Raw genomic sequence first — 3,591 nt, 5'->3', positions numbered from 1 at the left:
TACAGCGATTCGAGGCACTCTGTCTTTATTACTTTTTATTTACATTGGGCGCGAAAACGCGCCTGAGACACGGAAAGCCCACTGAGCGAGCCGCATGGTCACTGTGCAAGCGGCGGCCACGGCTGCGAAGTGGCCCAGGCCGGCGCTGGGAGCTCGAGTGATAGCTTGTTACCGCTGCACAAAATTGTACCCAAGTCCCAACCATGGCAGCTTATATGAGAAAGGAGTTAAAGATGTGATGGCGGGTTGCATTAAAAATTTTCATCTGCACCGCTTATGAGAGCGGAAATCGAACATCCGCCGCAGTGCCAAGCCGAACACATCTGTAGGCGGACCTGTAGGCAGACCAGCCGGCTGCTTCCAGCGCGCGTCTTGCCCCCCACTGTCTCGAGCGTCGCGCGTCGTTCTTTAGCCGTGGTAGCATTTGCACTCCCATTGCCTGCGTTACGTCCACGGTCGCTTTTTAATTAGGTGGCTCTCGAGATTAGTATGTGGGGGCATTCGTAGAAACTGTCGGAGATGCGGATTCGACAGTGCTGCGGCAGCTCTCCTCTGTGATATCCCTCCGACCGTCACGTGGTCAGCTTTGTTCACACAATATCCATCGTGTCGGGGCATCCGCTGCCACCGAAACTGCGACTGGCCGCATTGAAAAATGCCTCTAATTAAACAACCGTCGCAGCTGAAGCAAATGAGGTTTCTACAGGTGATAAGAAGGTCAGTAGCTACTTATCGCAACAAAAAAAAGCAAGATGCAAAATTTTTGTGTCACTGCCCCTTAAGAGTACTTGAAAAAAGGAAGGCCTTTTTCTGAAACGTCATTAAACTTTTATTTTTTAATGTTTTTCTCGTCCGTCTGTCTTTAGTTCTCATATATATATATATATATATATATATATATATATATATATATATATATGGCTACTCTTGACATGTAGACACTCGAGTGCCGGCTCGGGGGTTAACTAAGAAGGCCCCCTTCAGCTCGAGTAGGAGTGGCGCTGGCTACCACCCCCAAGTGCAGGAAACAAAAATATCTTAACATAAATACAACCAGAAAGTGGAGGGGAAAATAGCCCCACCGGTAGCGTAGTGGTCATCGCACCAGATGCGTATTCTGAAGGTCGTGGGTTCGGATCCAAGCCGGCGGGCATTTTTTCTACACCTTCTGTCTTTCCAAATTCTTCATCTGTTTCAATGACCTACCACATTCTCCCCTTTGCTTTCAGAGGTTTTCTTGACTGCAAACCCTAATTCTGTCTTAATTCACCGAGCTCCTGATGTCCCGTTTGATTCACTACATGCATAGCTAGGGCCTCTGTTCTGGCAGTCTTGGTGCCATTGGGAACTTAAGAGGGTTGAACGCTGGTCGACCACTCAAGACATGTCGTAGACACTCGAGTCACGGCCCTGGGGTTAAAAAGAAGGTCCCCTTCACCCCGAGTAGTCCGAGTGGCGCTGGCTATGATTCCCTAGTGCAGGAAACAAGAAATACCTTAAGATAAATACCCGAGAAATTGGTGAGGAAACAGCCCCGCCGGAAGCGTAGTGGTCATCGCACACGACCCGTAGTATTCTGGAGGTCGTGGGTTTGGATCCCACCCCAAGGGAATTTTTTCACTTTATTTCTGACTCAAAAACTTCATCTGTTTTTATGGTCTACTGCATTCCCCCCTTTGCTGTCCGAGGTTTTCTTGACTGCCAACCCTTATTCTGTCTTAATTCACCGAGCCCCTCATGTCGTATTTCTGATTGGCTATACATACATACATACATATATATATATATATATATATATATATATATATATATATATATATATATATATATATATATATATACAGAAAGAAATGCCAGAAGTCTACAACGCCAAAGAAGGCATAGGGGAACAGTTAGACGATTTATTAGCGTTATTGACGTTACATTATTTTTTATTTTATTATTAATTACGTGAGAAAGAAAGAAAGAAAAACACGCACCCAGAGTGGGGACCGAACCCACGCCTTTCGATTAGATCTCGAATGCCTTACCAATCCGGCTATCGGGGCGACTGTGTTCTCCTTCGCTTTCTGGGGTATTTATATTTACTACAACTGTATCTGACGCTTGAGGGTGGTAGCCAGCGCCACTGAGACTACACGGGGAGAAGGGGACCTTCTTTTTAACCTCCGGGGCGTGACGCGAAGGTCTACAGCCTGTCATAAGCTTGTAACTGGCGGGAAACCCTCTTATGCTACCTTGGCATCAAGGCTGCCAGAACCGAGGCCCTCGTTAAGCTTTCGCAAGATAATATGGTTTGGAAATGAGGGGCTCGTTAGGAAATACAGAAAGAAATGCCGGCAGTCTACAACGCCAAAGAAGGCATAGGGGAACAGTTAGACGATTTATTAGCGTTAGTGACGTTACATTATTTTTTATTTTATTATTAATTACGTGAGAAAGAAAGAAAGAAAAGCACGCGCCCAGAATGGGGACCGAACCCACGCCTTCCGATTAGATCTCGAATGCCTTACCAATTCGGCTATCTGGGCGACTGTGTTCTCCTTCGCTTTCTGGGGTATTTATATTTACTACAACTGTATCTGACGCTTGAGGGTGGTAGCCAGCGCCACTCAGACTACACGGGGAGAAGGGGACCTTCTTTTTAACCCCCGGGGCGTGACGCGAAGGTCTACAGCCTGTCATAAGCGGGTAACTGGCGGGAAACCCTCTTATGCTACCTTGGCATCAAGGCTGCCAGAACCGAGGCCCTCGTTAAGCTTTCGCAGATAATATGATTTGGAAATGAGGGGCTCGTTAGGAAATACAGAAAGAAATGCCGGCAGTCTACAACGCCAAAGGAAGCATAGGGGAATGGTTAGACTATTTTTGACCGTTAGTGAAGTTATATATTTTTATTAATTTTACATAGAAAGAAAGAAAAAAAAACACGCGCCCAGAGTGGGTCGAAAAGAAGGTCCCCTTCTCCCCGTATAGTCTTAGTGGCGCTGGCTACCAACCTCAAGCGTCAGATACAGTTTCAGTAAATATAAATACCCCAGAAAGTGAAGGATAACACAGCCTCCCAGATAGCCGAATTGGTAAGGCATTCGAGATATAATCGAAAGGCGTGGGTTCGGTCCCCACTCTGGGCGCGTGTTTTTCTTTCTTTCTTTCTATGTAAAATTAATAAAAATATATAACTTCATTAACGGTCAAAAAATAGTCTACCCATTCCCCTATGCCTCCTTTGGCGTTGCAGACTGCCGGCATTTCTTTCTGTATTTCTTAACGAGCCCCTCATTTCCAAATGATATTATCCTGCGAAAGCTTAGCGAGGGCCTCGGTTCTGGCAGCCTTGATGCCAAAATAGCATAAGAGGGTTTCCCGCCAGTTACCCGCTCATGACAGGTTGTAGACGTTCGAGTCACGCCCCGGGGTTCGAAAAGAAAGTCCCCTTCTCCCCGTATAGCCTGAGTGGCGCTGGCTATCACCCTCAAGCGTCAGATACAGTTTCACTAAATATAAATACCCCAGAAAGTGAGGGAGAACACAGTCGCCCAGAAAGCCGAATTGGTAAGGCATTCGAGATTTAATCGAATGGTGTGGGTT

At 46.4% G+C, this 3,591-nt stretch overlaps 1 non-coding gene across 1 annotated transcript; it reads left to right on the top strand.

Moving 5' to 3' along the window:
• The first annotated feature begins 3,059 nt into the window (after positions 1-3,059).
• On the top strand, positions 3,060-3,134 carry Trnai-uau (transfer RNA isoleucine (anticodon UAU)). Its single transcript has one exon. It is a non-coding gene; the product is annotated as a tRNA-Ile (tRNA).
• The last annotated feature ends 457 nt before the right edge of the window (positions 3,135-3,591 follow it).

The sequence above is a fragment of the Haemaphysalis longicornis genome, unplaced genomic scaffold (genome assembly GCF_048455015.1).
Source record: "Haemaphysalis longicornis isolate Haplotype H1 unplaced genomic scaffold, Haemaphysalis longicornis Haplotype H1 scaffold_10, whole genome shotgun sequence".
NCBI lineage: Eukaryota > Metazoa > Arthropoda > Arachnida > Ixodida > Ixodidae > Haemaphysalis > Haemaphysalis longicornis.
This window is presented reverse-complemented; position numbering and strand designations above follow the sequence as displayed.